The 23,118-nt window shown below is 36.9% G+C and overlaps 1 protein-coding gene across 1 annotated transcript in view; it reads left to right on the top strand.

Moving 5' to 3' along the window:
- CNTNAP5 (contactin associated protein family member 5) overlaps positions 1 to 23,118 on the top strand; it is a 785,909-nt gene that overhangs the window by 194,629 nt on the left and 568,162 nt on the right.

Here is a 23,118-nt window from a genome sequence, read left to right as displayed (position 1 = left end):
ATCTCCAGCATGGCTACAGTTCCAAGGGAAATTAGGATGTCCGCTGCAAAAAAGTTTCATGTTTCCTCCTCTTCTGGTAACTTGAGTAATTCACTGACTGGGTCTCAATTCTTTATCTATGAAAACAGAAGGATACTACAAGAGTCTGATTGTTAATGAGAACATATTGATTTATTGGGTATGTATTTATTTACTCACTTATTCATCATGTATCAGGCATCCTTCATATCTCATAGTGACCCAGCTAGCTCAGTTATGTAATCTGACCAACACTTAACAATTGGCAAATCTCGGTATGAGAATCTGTAGTCTGGTCTGACTTTAAAGGCTCTATGCTCAACGGCCTCTATTCAAGATTTGAAAATGAATAAAAGGTTTAAAAAGACAAATGCAAAATGCAAACTCATTTTGTCATTATAAACAATATTCACCTAGAAGCAAAGGATAATGTGCTCCAAGTTGTCAAAAGGCACTTTACTCCCCCGCCCAAGACCCAAGCTCTTGACCTTCCTTGTATAGTGAAAGGCTGTCCCCAGACCGAAGTTAGAAAGGAAGACAGAGGCACAGCAAGAGGCACCTAGAGGGGGCTTCAGAAACTCATGCACTAATAATGTGTTATTTTATGTTGCTAACAATTTAGGGAAAAACATCTCCCAATATTCATTTATTTTTTCTAAATGTACATAATTCGTGAAGATTTGGCGGTTGATAGAGTAATCTGTCCTCATAGTCTCCCTCATTGTTTCCACTGTTAAACTAATGCCACATATGTTTCGAATTGCTATTGTCCATATTTTTCTGTGTGTTGGCCCCACCTCGTTGGAAACAAATTCCTATTTTATGTTCATTGTTATTTGATAATAGCCTACTCATCAATATTGCTAATTGAAAATAATAGTAAATTGAGGATTGAGATTAGTTATGGCAGATTGGATCTTGATAATACTATTGTTATCATCTTTATTCTGGATTGCCTGTAATGGATCCCTAGTAGCTCGCCGTGATCATATAGTGGTTAGTACTCTGCGTTGTGGATTGCCTGTAACATTAAGTTGTAATATTTATAGGGAGCATGGGTTTTCTTCTTAAAAATTGGATTTTAAGGTGTGACTGGCTGGCTCAGTTGGAAGATCATGTGATCCTTGATCTTGGGGTCATGAGTTCAAGCCCACATTGAGGGTAGGAATTACTTAAATAAATAAGACTTTAAAATGTTTTTTTTTTAAATAGGGCTTTGGGGGACTATTCTATTTTATTCACTCAGTTTTGAAGCCTCCATAAATTTTTACAGGTGTTTGCTTTCTTTTGTTTTGCTTTTAGTTTGAAATGAGAAATAAGCACACCTTCTATTTTGAGGAACAATTTTATGGTTTTATGTTGACTTGAGAGGGACAAATAGATGTTGGATTATTTATTTTCTTTGGCATTTTCAATCAGAACTGGTCATTTTTCAGAATGAATTGTATTTTTGAGTCATTTTGTCTAAATATTTTTATTGAGGTATAACCGATATGCAAGATTATATTCGTTTCAGGTATACAATGTATGATTCAACATTTGTCTACATTGCAAAAAGGTTACCACAATAAGTTTAGTTACCATCTGTGGTCATATAATACTATTGTCCATATAATATTATTGTCTGTATCCTCCATGATGTACATTGTATTCCCATGACTTCTTATTTTATAACTGCAGGATTGTATTTCTTGATCTTCTTCACCCACTTTGTCCAAACCCCAACTCCTCCCTTCTGGCAACAGGAATCAGTTCTCCATACTTAAGAGTCTAGATTTTATTTGTTTACTTTGTTAGTTTCAACATGTAAATGAAATTACATGGCATTTGTCTTTTTCTAATTGACTTATACTAAGCATAATACCCTTGTGGATCATCCATATTGTTGTAAATGGCAAGATTTCATTCTTTCTTATGGTTAAGTATAAAATGTGTGTATGTGTGTACACAACATCTTTATTCATTCACCCACTGATGGAAACTTAGGTTGTTAGCATACATTGACTATTATAAATAATTCTGCATTGAACATAGGGTTGCATATCTCTTTGAATTAGCATTTTCATTTTTTTTGGATAGATACTCAGTATGGAAATTGCAGGATCATATGGTTATTCTTTTTTTTAATTTTTTGAGGCACCTCCATGCTGTTTTCTATAGTGGCTGCACCAGTTTGCATTCCCAACAACAGTGCATGAGGGTTGCTTATTCTCCACATCCTTGCCAACACTTGTTATTTCTTGTCTTTTCTAATAATAACCACTCTGACAAGCGTAACACAATATCTTATTGTGGTTTTGATTTGTAGTCCCTTGATGATTAGTGATGATGAACATCTTTTCATGTACCTGTTAACCATCTGGATGTCTTCTTTGGAAAAATGTCCATTCAGATTTCTTTCCCACATTCAGTCTTTAATCCATTTTAAATTAGTTTATGTTGATGTTGTCAGATAGTGGTCTAGTTTCACTTTTTTGCATGTAGCTCTCCAGTGTTGCCAGCACCATTTGTTGAAGACACAGTCTTTTCTCCACTATATATTTTGCCTCCTTTGTCATAAATTAATTAACCATGTATGCATGGGTTTATTTCTGGGCTCTTTATGTTGTCCCATTGATCTATATGTCTGTTTTTATGCCAATGCCATACCATATTTTGACTACTATGGCTTTGTAGTTTGGTTTGAAATCGGGAAGCATGATGCCTTCAGCTTTGCTCTTTCTCAAGATTGTGTTGGCTATTTGGGGCCTTTTGTGGTTCCATATACATTTTAGAATTCTTTTTTCTACTTCTATGAAAAATGCCGTTGTAATTTTCATAGGGATTGCACTGAATCTATACAATGCTTTGGGTAGTATGGACATTTTAACAATAGTGAGTCTTCCAATCCATAAGCATGAAATATCTTTCCAATTATTTGTGTTCTCAGTTTCTTTCATCAGGAGTTATAGTTTTACGTGTACAAGTGTTTCACTTCTTGGGTTAAAATTATTTTTAGGTATTTTGTTTTTTTTCTGATGCAATTGTAAATGGGTTATCTTTATTTCTCTTTCTGATACTTTGTTATTAGTGTGTAGAGACACAACAGATTTTTTGCGCAAGATTGTTATGCCTATGATTTGCAATACTATATTGAATGAAAGTGGCGAGAGTGGGCATACTTAGGAGTTTTCCTAAGCTTTCAGCTTTAGCTTTCCTAAGCTTTCCATAAGCTTTCAGCTTTATGCTGTTGAATATGATATTAGCTGTGGTTCAGTCACATATGACATTTATTATGTTGAGCTACATTCCCATACCACTTTGTTGAGAGTTTTTATCACAAATGGATGTTGAGTTTTGTCAAATGTTTTTTCCCTATATATTGAGGTGATCATATGATTTCTATCTTTCACTTTTGTTAATGTGATATATCACATTGATTGATGTGTAGATGTTGAATCTTGTATCCATGTGATAAATCCTACTTGATAATGGTGTATAACTCTTTTAACGTATTGTTACATTCAATTTACTAATATTTAGTTGAGGATTTTTGCATCTATGTTCATTAGGGATATTGGCTTTGATTTTCTTCTTTATGTTGTCCTTGTCTAGTTTTAGTATCAGGGTAATGCTGGCTCCATAAAATGAGTTTGGGAGCATTCCCGCCTCTTTATTTTTTTGGATGTTTGAAAATAGGTATTAAATCTTTGAATATTTGGTAGAATTAACCAATGAAGCCATCTAGTCCTAGACTTTTGTTTCTTGGAAAAATTTTTTATTGCTGACTCAATCTCCTTACTAACAATTGGTCTACTCAAATTTTCTATTTCTTCATGATTGTCTTAGATAAATCTAGGTTTCTAGGACTTTAACCATTTCTACTAGGTTGTCCAACTTATTGGCATGTAATCATTCATAATAGTCTTTTCCAATCCCTCTTATTTCTGTGGTATGAATTATAAGTTCTCCTTCATTTCTAATTTTATTTGAGCCCTCTCCCTTTTGTGGTAAGTCTAGCAAAAAGTTTGTCAGTTTTTGTCTTTTTAAAGAGCCCGTTGTTAGTTTCATTGATGTTCTCTATTATGTTGTGTTTGATGGTGGTGGTGGTAGTCTTTTGTTTTTATTTTGTTTTGTTTTTAGTTTTTATTTCATTTATTTCCACTCTGATCTTTCTTATTTCCCTCTTTCTACTAATTTTGAACTTTGTTCTTATTTTTCTAGTTCCTTTAGGTGTCAAGTTAAATTACGTATTTGAGATTTTTTTTATTTCTTGAGGTAGGCCTGTATTACTATGAACTTCCTTCTTAGAATTGCTGTTGCTTCACCCCATAGATTTTAGTATGCCATATTTCCATTTTCATTTGTCTCTAGGTTTTTCTTTCTCTTTTGACTTCCTCTCTGATCCAGTAGTAGTTTACTAACATGTTGTTTAATCCCCATGCATTTGTAGTTTTTCTAGCTTTCTTCTTATAATTGATTTCTTTTTTAAAAAGATTTTATTTATTTTTATTTATTTGAGAGAGAGAACTTGTGAACAGGGGAGAAAAGGGGTGCAGAGGGAGAGGGACAAGCAGATTTCATGCTGATCATGGGCCATGATGCAGGGTTCGATCCTATGACCCTGAGATTATGACCTGAGCCAACATCAAGAGTCAGATACTTAGCCAGCTGAGACCACCCAAGCACCCATTGTAATTTCTAGTTTCGTAACATTGTTATCAGAAAAGATGTTTGATATGATTTCAATTTTTCTTGAATTTAGTGAGATTTGTTTTGAGGCCTAACATGTGATATATCCTAGAGAATGTTCCATGTGTATTTGAGAAGAATGTGTATCCTGCTGCTTTTGAATGGAATGTTCTATCTATACCTGTTAAATCCTTCTGGCAAAATGTGCCTTTTAAGGTTGATGTTTCCTTATTAATTTTTCTGTCTGGATAATCTTTTCATTGATGTAAGTGAAGAGTTAAAGTCTCCTATTTTTACCCTTAAGTCTATAAATATTTCCTCTATATATTTGATGCTCCTATGCATACTGCATAGATATTTATGTTATATCTTCTTCTTTTGATTCTTTTACCATTATGTACCACTCTCTTTTCCTTTTATCACAGTCTTTGTTTTAAAGTCTATTTTGTCTGATTGAATATAGCTACCCCAGCTTTCATTTGCTTTCCATTCGCATGGAATGTCCTTTTTCATCCCTTACCTTTCAGTCACCATTGCTTTATCTCTGAAGTGTCTCATAGACAGCACATAGAGGCATGAAGCTCACAGAGACTGACACAAGCTCCTACTGGTGGTGCCAGAATACAAAACTAAGCTTTATTTCTAAAAGTACATGATTGCAAAACTGTACTTTCTATTTCTCCTTTATTGAACTTGATTATTTTTTTCAGTTTCACAAAATTGATTTACCTTTCTCACTTTAAATACAAACTTTATTAGACCCACTCTGTAAAAATAATGTTAAGCTCTATTGTTTTATTCACGTTGCTAAAATATGAGTGAGAACACAGCAATAATATCAAACTGTGTTTCTATATCATATAGAGGGCTCAAACTCTGAAACTCTATGTCCATCAAACATAGACTCAGTATTTTACCAGATACTTCATGGACATAAGTAAAATCTGACTTGTGGTTAATATTCATTATTATTTCCACAAGATTAGGGTGCTGGATGAATAGATTACCTTGAGAAGTTTTATGTATTCATTTTACTTTTTATTTTAAATTTTTAATTAGAGTAAGATTATAGATTTACCAGAGTTAAGCCTGATAAGCAAGATGAGAGCAACGGCCAAACAAGAGACTTTTTATAAAAATCTCTAAATTATTCTATTTAACTTTTCATAAAAAGTCAACCCTAAAAGCATCAATATCAAGTACTGAATTAATTAAGGAATGATATATCTTGTGGAAGTAGAGAATCTCTAGAATGAGACTTTCACACAGTCTTTCGAAGATTGTCAATTTTCAGATGATATGAAGTTTGTAATGCTTTTTAAAATTGAGTTAGCAAACAATACAACTTAGGACATGTCGCGGATGGGATATCAATTTACCAGTACTCAAGGGATTTATTGTATTTTACAAAGTTCTCATCCTGAAAATATATCTATCTGTACAATGTACAATATCAAATATTCATGCCCTAAAAATTCAATTTGAAGAATTTCTGATCTGGCACTGAATGGAATGTTCATGAATGAGGCCACCAAGCAGCTGCTTAGAGATGAATCATGATTTATGAACAAGCCAGAGTTTCCCACTTCACTAAATAATCAGGTGTGAAGGTCTCAGGGACAAATTCAGTGACAATTTTAGAATCTTAGCAGATTTAAAATCTTTTCCTGGTTGGCTTGTAGACATGCCAAAAAAATACAAATATTAAGATTCTAACTCTGAGGAGCAACATTAACCTATGTTTGGTAAAATGGATAAATATATTTGGAACAAAGGGACCTCTAATTAAATCCATGCAGACTAGAGTCCTGTTACCAGTCATTTGGAAAGATAGGCCCAAATGCATGAAATACTGCTTCAATTCTGAGTCCCTTCTATGTATGTTCAAACCCTTAATGAATCCATCTCTGTTTCCCACAAAAGCATGTAAGTATTCTATAAACTCATTATCCTTTATGTGCATTGACACTTTCCTTTATTTTCTGATATTTATCACTCTGAAATTTAAAGACAACCACTCATGCCTGTGTTTTAAAATATGGTGTTCTATTTTTAAGTCAGTTTATCCGGCAGCCCGGGTGGCTCAGCGGTTTAGCGCCACCTTCAGCTCAGGGCATGATCCTGGAGTCCCAGGATCCAGTCCCACATCAAGGCTTCCTGCATGGAGCCTGCTTATCCCTCTGCCTGTGTCTCTGCCTCTCTCTCTCTCTCTCTCTGTGTGTGTGTGTCTCATGAATAAATAAATAAAATCTTTAGTAAATAAATACATAAAATCACTTTATCCACATTGCTTATGATTGTGTGCAAGTCAGTTAGGATCCTTTCCTCTTCTCACCTAAGATAGATTTCTCCATCTTTAGATCTATTATAAAATTTTAGGGAAATTTTCTTTTTCTTGAGCTTTTTCTCTTTTCTCTGCATGTTTCTGCATAAATCAGCTACACCAAGTACATTAGCTATGGATACAAAAGCCTCATATGAGGATTGAATGATATATATTTCATTTTCAATATCCTTTCTGATGGCAAATTTCATACCCATTCTGGCTACAGCAGCATCTCAGGGTAATCTTTCCAGTCAATGGACTCACAAGTATTTAATAAATTCTTATTGGGACAGGGCAAGAAGCTAATAGAAGGATCTTCAACTCATAAGGTAGGTTCCGTCAGCACATGTTAAAGGTGCATTCACTCCATCGTCAGAGCTCCCAGATTCTATTACCTTTCATCACACTTCTTGGATGTAAAAGATAATATATATCACAATTCTGTTACCCTTTTGTATCCAAGAACTTCACCACTAGAAAACCACCATGCACAAAAGACAAAGAAAAGTCTACCTGAAGTCCCTAAAGTCATTTTATACCTAATCTCCAGGCCCCATCTCAACCGCATTTAGTTTATAAAGAAAATACTTTTTATTGAGGCATATAGGATAATATGTTTGCCTTTTCTGGCCACTTTTACACACATACATACATACATTCATACAAACTCTATACTTCAACTCTGCCTTCTACTTAGAGACTTTAATGTCACCTATAAACTTCAGTAAGTTTTATGCTTCTCCTACTGCATTTTATTATGATGATGACAGAAAATAAGAATTAGAAGTAATTTATAAGAATCCTGGATTTTACTAATTTTTCTTTCTTTTAGTCATTTGCCTTTTTTTTTCTAGGTTTAATCCTATTACCAATGTTAAAGTTCTGTTGATCCTTTGTAGAAAAACTTACTCTACTCACCTTTTCCAGAGATAATCTAAGGAGCCCCTCTCAGGTACTGATTTTAAACAAGTATCTGTTGTCAGTGGATTCCTCAGTATTGACCATGAAGATATTAGAGGTCTGTTTTACCTACATGATCACTTACTTCTTTCTAGTCTCCATTAAACTAGACATTCACAATCAGTCTCTGCTTGATGCAGGTCATATATTTTGAGATGGTACCACTCTGATCATTCCTCATGCCATAATATAGGAAGGTTCTTTCATAAAGGATGCAAGGATCACAGTGATATAGACCACTGGAGGAGACAAGAAGCTTAAAGAGTTGAGGTCATGACTAAAGCAAGGAATTTCACAGGTCTGGCACCTACAAACGAAATAATAGCAGTTCAGAATACATCCAAAGGGTTGTAGTGAATTTGATTGATTCTTCTGGGATCTATATTCCAGGAAGCCCAATGCTGTGAAGGAGCTACTTTATCTGACACTCAATATGAATAACCACTCAGCTAAGATTACCAAAGATATTACCTAATACCTTCTAAATAAGCCTAATGAATTGTTTCTATTTTGAGGGAGAAAATTTAGGTTCTGAAGAGCCAAGAAACCTAGCCCGTATCACATGAGTAGTAAAATGATGGACCAAGATGCACATTAACTCTGTCTGTCCATAAAACTCAAGCACCTAAATGACCAGATAACACCTTAGGTAGTGGTTGATGACATAAGAATTAAGACCTAATATTCTCAAAGGGCTGGTGCCAAATGGGTAGGAATCAGGACACATTCTGGTCCAGGGGAAAAGTAGCCTGCTAAGTAAAACCAAAGTGGAAATTCAAGTACCATCTGGTCTGAACCAACATGGTGAGGTTTGAGGGGGAAGCTTACAGGACATGACAATGCCCAGAAGGGATCCATAACACATTATAGCTTTGTTAACTGATTTCATATCCTTCCTGCTGGTGGTTCTGCAATCAGTGCTGTGCTGAGAAGGAGGTTTAGAACTAGCTTTCTGGCCTTAGTCTTCTGTTGATGATTCTGTAAAAGAGATCATCACATCTAGAGTTGGGAGAGACTAATGTATACAAAGCCAAAGTCTGCCTCAAGTGTTTACTCACTGAACCAATTGTTTGCTAATGCAACGTAGACATGAAAATGTCTTCTCCTCCACTACAGAATAGTTTTTCAAATCCTTTCATAACTAGGGGCTTTGATACCTTTCCTTCAGTGATGCAATTTCCATGCCAGTAGGCCTCACTGATGACCAATAATACATGACAGATTCCAGCCTCCTCACAATCTCCCCACTCCTTTCTGAATATACTGTATATTAGTAATATTTAGATTACAGTTTTCTTTTCTGAAAATCATGTTGCCTCTTCCTAAATACATCAGGAATCTAGTCCTTTATTATATAGCCTTTTGGCCTATATGATAAGGTGGTCTATGATTTCCTGTAGCTTTATGGAATCTTTCTTAATATAAAGGGCTTGCATATGTTACCTAGCACTTTTCTCACACAGAGATCAACTGAAACAATGGATTATACATTTAGCTGATCAGTTCTCTGATTTCATCCTTGAGTGACTTCTGAATTATCTGGGAGATGCTCTCTTTTTTAAAAGATTTTATTTATTTATTCATGAGACACACAGAAAGAGAGGGGCAGAGACAAAGGCAGAGGGAGAGGGAGAAGCAGGATCCATGCAGGGAGCCTGATGTAGAAGTCGATCCCAGCACTCCAGGATCATGCCCTAAGCCAAAGGCAGATGTGCTTAACCACTGAGCCACTCATACATCCCAGGGAGACATTCTTTGATCTTCATGATTCATACACATTTATTTTGCCAGGTTGGTCTAGAACATCCTGAGTATTGATCACTATTTGATATAGTATTTTTTAAGCCTACCAATTTCAGAAAACAATTTGAGATCAAGAATCTCATGACCATCAACATATATCTTTTAAACTCTCATTACACACCACATAGTATACTAGGTGTTTGACAAAAAAAAAAAAAAGAGGGGGTGTTCTGGTGTGGTTAATGCCTTCCCTGGATGTGCAGAGCCATCAAGGAGAAGGTAAATGACACTGCAACAGAGCATATGTATACAAGCAGCACTGATGACCATCCAGGAGCAGGAAGCTTTGAGAAAGTGTCCTGGTGAGTAGAGTGCAAGGAACACAGATGATTCCACAGGGCAAGGAACATGTTCAAGTTACTTTGGATTCCCAGCAACTACAGAAGGCTGAGTGACTAATACAAACGTAGCATAGGAAGGGAGGAAGAGAAAGTTATAGGAAGGGAGGAACATTCACAGAAGGATAAGTGCTGTAAACAAAATCAGAAAGGAAGATGTATAAGATATAAACAGATTCTTACAGGAACCTGTATAAGATGTATCTGAGATATACAGAATTAATAATAATCTAAAATAATCTAAATACTCTAATAATAATCTAAATTGATACAAGATTTCTCTGATGAATTCTATAAGATAAACCTGAAGACCAAAGGTGGCTAGATATTGCAGACTACCAGCTCATACATATCTTCTTTCGCTACATACGAAGAAATTAAGTCATTATGTGTTTATTTCTTTGTTTTGATGGGTTTTTTGTTGTTATTGTTGTCAAATAACAAGGACTACATATCAGAAAATGGTATCAAATATATTTTTTGAGATTTTGTTAATAGTACTCTCCTTGGTTCTCTCTCTTATACAGCTTTTAATACAGATATTTATTTCATAGTTAATCATAACTAAAAGCTCAATTAAGAAGTTAGCCCCTGGCTAGAATTTTGCCTCTGACTTAATGGAGACCACCGGTTCAAAAGTGAGATAGTACCACATACCAGACCAACAGAAACAAGGAGTGGAGGGAAATGCAGAGGCTTTTGAGTAGAGTCAAATTCCATTTGCACCACCAGTTGCTTGTATGATCTTGAAAATATCACTTAACCTTATTATAATGATTCTCCCCATCCATGGCAGGCATATATCTAGAAAATTCCAGGCCCTTTGCATCAATTCATCTTCCCTGCTTGGACTCTGGTTTATGGGCTGTGCTGTGGGTTCAATAATACCTGGCAAGAAAGCCTGAGCTTCACTAGGGATCCAGCTTAGAACAGACCCTCAAAGCTTGATATTTCCCATGTATCATCCCCTTGATTTTGTCCTTAGCACTTTTTATTGATCTTAGATTCTCTTATTGCTGGATGAGGCTCTGCAGAAAAGGGAAGAAGGAACAGCTGGCCAATCAACATTGTGAAAGCAACAGCCTGGTCTTTTGCCCCAGAATCAGCAGGCTTCCTTCCAGCCCTCTGACTCCACATGAGCCCTTGAAAGTTCCACAATGAAGTCCATCTGTTTTCCCTTCTTAATGTTAGAATTTGTTGAGATGTTTCAGAAAACTTCCCAACATGGGGTCTAGCCTCTTTAAGGAGTAAATACTTTCACACATTAACACATGTGGCATTTAAACACATCACATGGACAGAGACTCAACATGCAGTCTTCAGGATTAATATTCATGTGGACACTTTCTAGGGGTGAGCAGATGTTTGCATTCTCCTGCATTTGTAATGGGATGAGATCCAGCAGCTGGTAATCATGGGAAGGAGGATAATCTGGTTAAAATTAATTCTTCTAAATCCACTGCTATTAAATTAAACTTATTGTTAAAGTCCCTCAGCAGTTCACAGGAAACTTGACTTATAAGTGCATTTCCAATATATATAAACCAGTTAGGTTTGGGAGACACCCACTTTAGATTTAGAAAACAGAGTTAATACCTCAACTTTAACACGGAGCAAAGCATTAGATTTTTTTATGTGAATATATTGAATTATTTTAGCAATGCATAGTGACTGAGAGGAAGAAATCTAATTAGCTACCTTTGATTCATTTAGTCTTTATCATGATTTTTTTCTTTTCTTTCTCCCTTAGATTATATCAGTCTTTGAAGTCCAGCAGCTAGAAATTCTATGACTTTGATAAATGATTTAATCCATAGAAGGCTCGGTTTCCTCCTCTGCAAAGTGGGTATATGAATGTGTTTACTTAATGTGGTCCATGAAGCAGAGATTCTCAAAAATAAATGTGCTTCAGAATGTTGTATACAGCTTAAGACACAAATTGCTGGGCGCCACCTGCAGAGCTTCTAATCCAGTAAATTTAGAATGGGGCTGAGAATTTAGATTTATAAGAAAATCCCTAGTAATTCTGGTGCTGCTCGTCAGGGACCTTATGTTGAGAACCATTGCAGAAACTGCAAATGGGTTAATGTGTGTCAACTTTACACAGTGCTAAATAAATAAAAAATAGTTACTACTATCAGTATTGAAGGTAGGTGTATGTGATGCACCTAGTGAAGATACCCAGAGGAAATTGGCTTGCAATTTTCTTTCTTTTGAGCTTTGTATACAAAATGGAAAGCAATTTCAATAAGTCAGATTTTTTTTCAATAAACTAAATAGTGGAGAAGGTAAAATCTTGTGGTTACAGGTGAAGATAGTTACCCACTCCGGCTCATTAAAAACAATTAACTGAGAATCCTGGTAGCAGACAGAAGAGCTAGAGGAAGAGCCTGGGGGAGTTACACCTAAATAAAAAGGCTCTGGGCCAAAGTCTGAAGCCCCGGGTGCCTACTTGGCTCTAGTCAGATGGAAGGATTCCAGGCCTGGCAAGGACCTCAAGGAGGCAATGAGTCTCTCTAGTATTCTTTAAAAAGTCCAAAAGAAAGCAAGCTTCATTAAGTTTGCGATTAAAATGATAGCAATTGATAGTAAAGAGAAAAGCATAATCTAGTCAGCATAGGTATCGATTCCTGTTAAGTATGGTTTCCAGTTCTGTTTCCCTTCATGTTAATAAGAAAAAGAAGAGAGAACCCACAAAATATGAGCATGAGCAGGAGTCAATCTTGTGTTTCAATTCCCTGGCCAATTGTGACTGTTCATGTGGGAGAGCATCCTTCCCCTTCATGTTACCAAACGCACCATTCCTCTTGCAGCAGCTGTCTGAACTAGAGAAGCAACTGCACGGTGTCACTAAATTTGTTTAGGCTCTAGCCTACAAATAATTCTCGTTTCATGATTTAATAATTATTTGGACTTTAATTCTCAAGTCTATATAAAAGAGCAATGCCTTTTGTGGTGTTTTTTTTTGGGGGGGGTGGTCTTAATTTTTTTTTTAGTTATTGTAAGTAGGGAGAAGGAGTCATAAAAACCAGGCTGGAATTATTTTGGTCTGAACACCACAGGTGCTTTGTTGTGTGGGAAAGATGTACTTGCAGAAAAAATCTGTACCAGAGAATCATGGAACCCTAACATCCTGTCTTATCTGATTGTAATTTAGGATATTAAGCATCTGTTAGGCACATTCTGCATGCAATAAATTAAGGGAACTTCAAGAGTAGAATGTAGAAATCCCTCGTCAAAAGTAAGATAAATGTTTGTTAAGGTACACAATGAAAGGATATGCACAGATGGGCATGTAGATGAGAGCATGGAGTTTCTGACTTGTCAGTAGGGTAAGTGCTATGATTTTTTTTTCCCCAGCTATTTTGATAGATTTTTTAGATTTTTTTGATCTTGAAATGGTTCTTCTACAATTTTGTCCTATCTGTCCTCTTATGACACCCTGCAATAATCAGCAGCCAAAGTCCCATTAATGGACTACAAAACAAAGTGGAAAAAACCGATAAGATAAGGAAGGACTGAGTAGATAAGCATGAACAAGTTGGTGCTATGTTCTAAACACACGGGCTGCCTGTGTGTGGTAGCTTCTGTGAATAGGAAGGAGTCTGAGCCAGGCTGGAGAAAGGGGAGCTCTGTGTAGCACAGAGATCCTGGACACAAGGCTGCATTTACTCTGAGGAGGCAGGTCCTTTCTGTCTTAAGTTTCTATGACCACAACCCTCACCTTTCCCCACGTAGTGCATATCTTTGTGCCATGTCATGTAGTGTTTCAGACATTGTGTTTACATGAGTGTTTTAAGCATGTGAGAATTTTGGAGTAAATGCAGCCTTGTAATTTTTTTTTTCAAACTTGAAACCTTACAGATGACCTTATTTAAACGTAGATATATGAATGAAACTGCTGCGGTAAAAATGTGATCCTGTTATTTAAGCTAGAGTTGAAAAATTACATTGTAATTTTTTTCAATGTACAAATATGTACATACACATGCATAGTAGTATTTAAAGACATATTGTAAATATAAATTTATAGATTTAAATATTACATGAATATATTTCTAGATTTATATACATGTATGTACATTTTTCTTTAAATAAATCTAAATATATGTGTTGAATATATGTGCATATATATCATATATCTTTAAATCTTAGGATGTTTTATCTTGATTTCTCCATAATTATAAATTCTGATCTTTCAAATATTGTACCTGAATGCCAGATGCTAGAGGATTTAGAAGATTTTTGCCCCATTTACTTTGTGTTAAAATGCTCATGTTGAAAATAGATGTCACAACAGTTGTAATATATAAATTATGCCAAATTATTGTACAGTTTTGTTGCAATTGCCAAAGTCATACTGAACTGCAACAAATGAGCATAGTACTTTGATGGCATAATGGCCAAGCTGGACTCTACCTTTTGTAATAGACGTTACTTTTATTTTGTTTTAAAGATTTATTTATTTATGATAGACATAGAGAGAGAGAGAGAGGCAGAGACACAGGAGGGGGGGGAGAAGCAGGCTCCATGCCGGGAGCCCGTCGCAGGACTCGATCCCGGGACTCCAGGATCGCGCCCTGGGCCAAAGGCAGGCACTAAACCACTGAGCCACCCAGGAATCCCCTAGATGTTACTTTTAAATGAGAGTCATTATTAGATGGGATTGCAGGTACAGATAGAGATATAGATAGAGATATATATTTTGACAACATATATATATGTATATTTGCCTGAAACCATCTTTCAAGCATATTAGAAATAATGGCACTAGCAACACATATTGAGTGCCTACCATGAGTGACATTTGTGCTGATAATTTTCTATAAACACTGCAAAGCAGAGGTCATCCTTATTTAGAGATCAGAACATAGGGCTCATGAAGTTATTCATCAACCCAGCCTGATGTGAGTAGCAGGACTGAGACTTGACAAGGGGCCATCTGAACCCACGGCTCATGTCCTTCCCATTGCACCATTCATTCATAATCAACAAAAGTACTACCTGCTTGCTAACACAAACATGCCAGCTGCCTTATTTTAAAATGTGGCAATCAAAATAAAATAAAATAAAAAAATAAAATAAGATAAAATAAAATAAAATAAAAAAATGTGGCAATCACAATAATTCTTTGAAATAATCGTAATTCTCTGTTTTCTCTACTCAAGATGACCCCTGATGAAGGAACATACTAAGGATTTGTTGAGTGTGTTGCTCTGTTGTTCAATGACTTATGTAATTTCCTTATTTAAACATGAAATAGAAGCCAAAGACAATAAATTAATGTGCTTTGGATATAACTGGGCGCTACTTATCAGAGTTCCTGAAGATTGGATATTAATGAAGAGAGTGGACTCTGAATTAGTCATCTTCTACTTAGAACTACCTTGCTTGTCCAGTATTAGATACTGGCAACTAGTGCTGCCAGTAATTGAGACTGTACTCCATGGATTCAGGTAAGACAGTGATGGTGAAGGTAGAATTTTATTTTATTTTACTTAGTTTTAAAGCTTCAGTACAGTTGACATGCAATGTTAAATTGGTCTCAGGTGTCCAAAAGAGTGATTCAACATTTCTACATGTTATGCTATGCTCACCGCAAGTGTGGCCACCATCTGTCAGGGAAAGAGGATTTTTAATTCAAATTGGATCTGGATTACTATTTCATTTGAGTCTCTTTTAATTTAAGAGTACTTTAAAAAATCCTCCTTTATGAACAGATTTGGAACATGAACTTTGGATTGAGGCAAATCTGAGTGTGAATCCCTGCTGCTTCCTAACATTGTCAACTCTGAGCAGCATTTTATGTCTCTGAGCCTTAAAGTTCACATCTCTAAAAGTATATAAAACCTACCTCTGAGCAATACAAGAATTCACATAAATATCGATATGTATAGACACCCCAGTGTCCCTAAAATATAAGAAGCAGTCAAATTATTAATCTCTGAATCTTTATTGGAAGCAACTTGGATTAGTAACCAAGACTGTGCCAAAAGGCACCTTTTTTTCCTTCAAACATAAGATGATAAGTGAGGCCAACATACCCCTGTTTGTGTTCCCAGTATATTTTCTAGGCCAGTGGCATTTGCCAATTCTTGAGGCTATAACATACTAGGAGCCTGCTGGTAAGAGACGAGTGGTGCCTTTGAGGCTCTGAAGAGTCGAGCATTTCCCCAGTGGGGGACTGTGCTGCCCAACATAGTCCCAGGATGAATGAAGCATCTGCCATTCTTGTGCATAGACACAGGTTACTAAGTAATGACAGAAAATGTAAGTGACTCTGGAGAAAAGGTGAACCACCTGGATGGCTAGGGATTTAACACCGAGCAAATTTTTAGTCACTGATGTTTTGTTGAAATTAGTTCCCAGAAAATCATTTCAGCACAGCTTCAAAGTAAAAGCTGGGGCCTTGATTGAGGATATCTTATGTCGGACACCTTGCTGAAGGCCCAGAGCCTCAGAAACCATTCATCAACATCCATTTTTGCAATGCTAGGTAATACCAGAGCATTTGTTCATTTCAGAATGGGTTGGCTAGTCAATCAAAACACTGACTTTTGCCTGATTTCCAGAAGCACAAGCTAGTTTTGTAATTTGTTTTGCTACTGACATAGATTCTTTAACCTCCTTCCACTAAATAAATATATTGCCTAACAAAGACTTCCATGTGCACAAACATTGTTACCCAAAGTCTCAAGTAGCAGGAGGTTCTGGACAGAGATGTAGGAGATAAGATGTAGAGAAAGGAGGTAGGGAGACATTGGGGAAGAAACATGCTGGACAGGGTACAGGAATAAGGACCAAGATAGATCTGGGTGGTGTTTGAGGTACCAGATTCAGAACCATCTTTATCTAGTGAGACTTAAAGAACCTTTCAAAAGAGGTACCAGGTAGAATGAACAGTAGGATTTGGAATTAAGGAATCTATGTCCCCATCCTGACCCTTTCCTTAATTGTTGTGCACAACTTCAAGGCCACTTAACCTTTCAGAGCCCCAAGAGTATATCATATTCCAATGTAAGTACCTTGTCCAGGCACATAGTAGGTATTTAATAAATTCTGGCTGTAATTGCTATATCATTTTCAACAAATATTAACTAAATATGTATTGTGACATGTCACAGGATTGAATTTTGGAAAGAATACATATAATATCTTTTATCTGCCCAGAAAATAAAGAAATGCCATCTGTTTGGCCAAAATGCAGGACTTGTGTTGGACACAAAGGAGATAAGCCTGGACGGGTACATTGGCTGATGCAGCTTCTGGGTTTGTTCTGGTAAATTTCTTGTTTACACTGGCTTACACCTGCAAGTTTTAATTGTGTCACCTTTCGCTCTCAAAAATGTTTTGGTTTGGATGATAAATTATTATGGTCAATATGCTTCTAGGGTCCATTAACTTAGTGGAAGCAAATTATAATTAACTAGAGAGAAAAGAAGACTAAGGAAATGTAATACCTTTTGAATGTGTGTGACCAGAGAATAAGTAGTGATATTAATTGATGTTGGATGATCTTTACCCTCATGTTAATTCAGGAGATGGCCAGCAATGATTTTTTTTTAAGAGTTTCAACTTAAAGCATGATGAAAGAAAGACCATAGATAAAATTGTGGATTTAAGCCCCCAGTGGTCTTAAAGTTTAAGATCTTTAGGAAATCTATGACATTAGTGTGAGCAATAATGCAGCATGTATAGAAACCTTAATTTCTTTTTTTTTAATATTTTATTTATTTATTCATGAGATACATAGAGAAAGCGAGAGAGAGAGAGAGAGAGAGGCAGAGACACAAGCAGAGGGAGAAGCAGGCTCCATGCAGGGAGCCTGATGTGGGACTCGATCCCGGGATTCCAGGATCATGCCCTGGGCCAAAGACTGGCACTAAACTGCTGAGCCACCCAGCAATCCCCCAGAAACCCTAATTTCTAAGGAGTTCCTGCAGGATACTTTTGAGGATAATCAAGGAGGGGGCCTACCTGCCTTAATTTTTACTAAAGATAAAATTAGTTTACTTAATAAAAAGATGTTCATAGAATGTGGATCAGCCTGTAACAGATATACACTTGGTTTTAAAGCTTTAGAGGAGGCACCCCTGGGTGGCTCAGTCAGTTAAGCATCTGACTTGATTTATGCTCAGGTCATGATCTCAGAGTCCTGAGATGGAGACCCTGCATGGAGCCCTGCATTAGTCTCCACACTCAGAGCAGAGTCTGCTTGAGACTCTCTCTCCCTCCGCCTTTGCTGCCTCCCTATTCATGAGCTCTCTCTCTCTCTCTAAATACATACGATAATAAAATCTTTAAAAATAAATACAGAAAGAGATAAAAATGAAGCTTCAGAGGAATCAAGTCACCCTTCCACTCAGTGGAAGAGTATGTAGGGACCACAAGATTATCTTCTTTTGGTCACTTTTTAACATGTGCACAGACTTGTAATGGGCTGAATAGTGCCCTGCCTCCCACCAATGCAAGTCCACCTGGAAACTCAAAATGTGGTCTTCTTTGTTTGTTTTTTTTTTTTTAATTTTTTTTTAATTTTTAAATCATTCTCTCTTGTTTTTTAAGATTATTTATTTATTTATTCATAGAGATGCAGAGAGAGAGAGAGAGGCAGAGACACAGGCAGAGTGAGAAGCAGGCTCCATGCAGAGAGCCTGACGTGGGACTCGATCCCAGGTCTCCAGGATCACGCCCTGGGCTGCAGGCGGCGCTAAACCGCTGCGCCACCGGGGCTGCCCGGTCTTCTTTGTTAATAAGGTCTTTGTGAATTAAGTAGTTAAGGATCTTGAGGTGAGATCATCCTGGAATTCGAGAGAGCTGTAAATCCAGTGACTGTTGTACTAATACAAAGAGGAGAGGACACCAAGAAACACAAAGAAGGTCATACAAACATGAGACTGGAGTGATGCAGCTATGAGCCAAGGGACACCAAGGATTTCCAGGGGCTACCAGTAGCGAGGAAGAGGGAAGGAAGGAGTCTTTACTAGAGCTTTCAGGAAGAGCCCCACCTTGCCAACACTTTGATGTTGGACTTTGGGCTTCCCGGGCTCTAAGAGAATAATTTTATTTTGTTTTAAGCCTCTCAGTTTGTGGGAATTTGTGTGGCTGCCCTAAGAAACTATTACACCTCATCTAGGACCCTCTCCCCACCCCTCCTTCTCACTTGTTCTCTCTCTCTCTCTTTCTTTCTCTCTCTCTCTCTCTCTCAAATGAATAGATAAATCTTTTTTAAAAAGTCAAAAACAACAGCAAAAAAAAAAAAAAAAATAGAAACAACCTCCCTTACTTACCCATAGCACTGAGCACAATGCTGCCACTGGCCCCATACAGCCACACTGGCTGTGTGTTTTAAACCTTTTCCATTTTAAGCTTTTACTCATAATAACACCATCATCTGCAATTCTTCTTCAATCCTCCCCCATCAGTTGTCCCATGTTCCCTCAACACATACACCTCCACCTCTGGACATTCTCTCTCAGCTTTTTTGAAATCCAAAGCAAGTACAATCCCAGACCCACAGTGACACTTCTCCTGTTTCAGTTACTTCAGGTAGAAGTGATTTATTGCATGTCCATATTCCCTTCCCACTTTGTTGGTTCATCTTTTAGGATTATAGCAGTTCTTCTTTATATTTTGTTATAATTCCTTCAAATGTTGTTCCATGTGAGCTAGCCTTGTCTAAGAAACTAGCCAGGGTATGTTTGGAAGACAGAGCCTAGTCTAATTTGTATCCCCACCTTTGTACTTTGCCTTGCACAAAGTAAATGTTCAATAGTAACATGCTGACTGTTTGCCCTGACTGCCTCATTCCACAGTGATAAAACTGAAATAGTCTCTAAAATTACTTTTTCCTTCATTATAAGTTTGATTTGAAAGCCATGCAATTGATGCATTTGCAAGGGATTATCTTTTGCCCATAGCTCATTAAGACTGTCCTCATAAAGCACACACATTCATAGAAACAGCCATGTGTAAGACCCCAAGTGAAAAAGAGACCGGTGCAAATGGCCTGGCATGAGGAAAATACCCACAACAATGCAGCTTCATATCACAACTCTGCTGGGTGGCTATAGATCTGAGATGTGGGCGATGGATGAGCTAACTTGGAGAAAGCAGCCTGAGTTGTCAGGGGAAAGAAGAGGGTGCAATGCCTCATTAATTTGTTCCCAGCAAACAATTTTCAAGGATTAGCCACATACTGATGCTTCTAGAATATGCTCTTTGTAAATGAACAAAGATGATATGACAGGCATTTCAAAACAGTAATTGTTGGATTAATGACACTGCTGAGAAATGAGGGCTCATTATATCTAATTTAGAAGATTGTGAATATGTTGCATTGATGAGTTACAAGGTGGCATTTGGGCAAAATGGCTGGACAAATGGGAGATGACATTAGAGTGCCCCCTTGGATGTCTTATATATACAGTATCTTCTCTCATCCTTCATTATTTCAAGAATATAGAGTAATATTGCATATTTAATTATATGAGTTCAAACTGAGTCCAGCTGTATGCTGTGCTACAGGAAGGAATCGGCTGTCTGGGTGATACACAACGTTCTAGGGAAATGTAAAACTGTAGCTGTGCTATCACAGTGCTACACTTAAAGGAACTTCGTTTGAAAAAAGATAATATTGTGGCAAAGAGAATTTCATGGCAGTTACCTTCTGAGACTCATATGTCTTCCTACAATAATGCAAGTATTCATCACTGGTCATTTGACACTGGACGTGTAAAGTGATTTTATTTTTTTTAAGTTTGTATTTACATTCCCGTTAGCATACAGTGTAATATTAATTTCAAGTGTACAATTTAGTGACTTCTATACCACACCTGGTGCTCATAGCAGCTGCCATCCTTAATCCTCAACTATTTCTCCCATCTCCCACCCACCTCCCCCCTGGTAACCACCAGTTTGTTCTCTATAGTTTAGAGCCTGTTTCTTGGTTTTCCTCTCTCTCTTTCCCCTAGGCTTATTTGTTTTGTTTTTTTAAATTCCACATTATGAGTGAAATCATTCGGTGTTTGTCTTTCTCTGACTGACTTATTTCGCTTAGCATAATACACTCTAGCTCCATCCATTTCATGCAAATGGCAAAATTTTATTTTTTTATGGCTGAGTAATATTCCATTTTATGTATATACCACAGATTCTTTATCCATTCATCAGTCAATGGATGCTTGGGTTATTTCCATAATAATGTAGATAATGCTACTACTGCATTGGGGTGCATGTATCTCTATGAATTAATATTTTCATATTCTTTGGGTAGCTATCCACTAGTGTAATTGCTAGATTATAGGGTAGTTTTATTTTTAACGTTTTGAGGAACCTCCATACTGTTTTTCAGAGTGGCTACAATGTAAAGTGATTTTAAGTGCATATATCCATAACCAGTAATACATCCAATAGGTTAGCTTAATATGCTCCATAATACAAAACACTTTGGATGAAACAGGTAGATTCTTAGAGTTTAAAAGGAAATGTTCATTCATCCATGAATACAGAAAAGGCTACATGCTGAAATTAAAATACCATGCAATGAAAAATAGAATCCCTTGCCTGCAGATCCGATGCTAGGTAAATGCAATAGACATCATACATGCATGCACACATACACACAGAAAAATGAATACAATTTTCACATTTTAAATAAATTTGACAAATTACTAGGTTTACTAAAGAATTATTCCCTTTCATAATGTCATTTTAAAATAGCTTAAGAAAGTTAGTCTTATTTTTTATTTACCTTTTATATGGGAATGCATCCTTAATTTTGTATAATTTATATAAAAACACATTTTCAAATAAAACTAGAGGGATGCCTGGGTGGCTCAGCGGTTCAGTGTCTGCCTTTGGCTTGGGCCGTGATCCCAGAGTCCCGGGATCGAATCCCACATCGGGCTCCTGCTTCTCCCTCTGCCTGTGTCTCTGCCTCTCTGTCTCTCACGAATAAATAAAATCTTAAAAAAAAATAAAACAAATAAAACTAGAGAGGGCAAAGGGTTAAATGTATCAGAAATTCCATGACAGTAAGTAAAACTGAAATGCCATCCTGAAGAGTGATGCACATGGATACAAAGATTCATGGCAGTGATCTTTATTGGATAATTCAATTAATCTAGGAACTGGAGAAGTAGTGAGCTTCCTGTGTTGGGACTTATTTAAATATAGAGGTCTCTAAAATAGATATTCCCCAGCAGAATTAATGACCTCCATATTTCCCTGCTACTGCCTCTTATTTATTTTTTTTTGTTACTGCCTCTTAAAGAGGATATATCGCATGCTATTCTAATAAGCTTTTTGTTTGTCTCTCCCCCCAAAAGAGAGTAGCTTTGAGAGGTGGCAAAACTGAGATTTAGGAAAGAAGAGCAGTAAAGAGTGATGATAATGATAAGGGCAACAAGCAACAGCAGCAGTAGTTGTAGTATGTCCTCGTTTCCCTTCCCCTGCCCCATGCACACATCTGCCCCTTTGCTTCCTGAGCTCCCTGTGTCCAGATCTGTGGCAAAAAGAGCTCTCCATCCAGGTCACGTTCTACCTGCCTGCTGCCTGTCGCAATGTTTGCCTTGTAACCAGGCCATTCTGTACTTGGGAGCTGCAGGCAAGATGCTATTTCTGCAGTGACATTTCCTTCCTTCTTGGCTGTCAAAAGCAGAGGCTGTTCAGGTACCAATCCTCAGACTCTTGGAATAAGAGAAAAACTGCTCTATAGGTAGTTGGAAGGATGAAGTTAGGACCCAAGCAGGATTTTCTAACTGCAAGAGTCAGGGAAGCATGGGAAGATAGGACAGGTACAGCTCTCAGTTTCACTGTGACTGCTTTAGCTGTTGGTTAGATATTTACAACCTACCCATTCCAAGCAGAAGTAAAATGGCTCCTGAAAATGTATGTAATAGACAAGTTTGAAATGAAGCAATGAGGGAGTCACACAAAGGAAGGAGTCATTGTACAGAAATAAAATAAACTCAACAAATTAGATTGAGTACAGAGCAGGTT

Source organism: Canis lupus, chromosome 19 (genome assembly GCF_011100685.1).
Source record: "Canis lupus familiaris isolate Mischka breed German Shepherd chromosome 19, alternate assembly UU_Cfam_GSD_1.0, whole genome shotgun sequence".
NCBI lineage: Eukaryota > Metazoa > Chordata > Mammalia > Carnivora > Canidae > Canis > Canis lupus.
The sequence above is the reverse complement of the archived record's forward strand: the minus strand, read 5'-3'. Positions and strand labels throughout refer to the sequence as shown.